Source organism: Nicrophorus vespilloides, unplaced genomic scaffold (genome assembly GCF_001412225.1).
Source record: "Nicrophorus vespilloides isolate i.1.1-1 unplaced genomic scaffold, Nicve_v1.0, whole genome shotgun sequence".
In the NCBI taxonomy this organism is placed as follows: Eukaryota; Metazoa; Arthropoda; class Insecta; order Coleoptera; family Silphidae; genus Nicrophorus; species Nicrophorus vespilloides.
In genome coordinates, this window is record NW_017097153.1 from 1 (window position 1) to 405 (window position 405).

A 405-nucleotide genomic window follows, 5' to 3' on the forward strand; every position below is an offset into this window, starting at 1 on the left:
TGAACTGTCTTACCTGTATTGAAGATAGTTCGGGGCGCGTTCCGGTAGAGAGAGCTACATGTTCCGTTATTTACCTTTAATGGACATCAAACTTATAGATATAGTATAGATACATTCCTGTGTTCTTATCCATGTTGTTGTAATACGCGTTCAAAGTTGAAAAATTGAAATAATAACGTTCGAAAAAGCAATGTCTTCACATTTCGTTGATTTACTCGAAAACTATAATAGATAGAATGAATACAATATATGCATATGAAAGCTGAATGTTTGGAGAATCCAGCAAGTATAGATACATTCCTGTGTTCTTATCCATATTGCTGTAATACGCGTTCAAAATTTAAAAATTGAAATAATAAAGTTCGAAAAAGCAATGTCTTCACATTTCGTTGATTTACTCGAAAA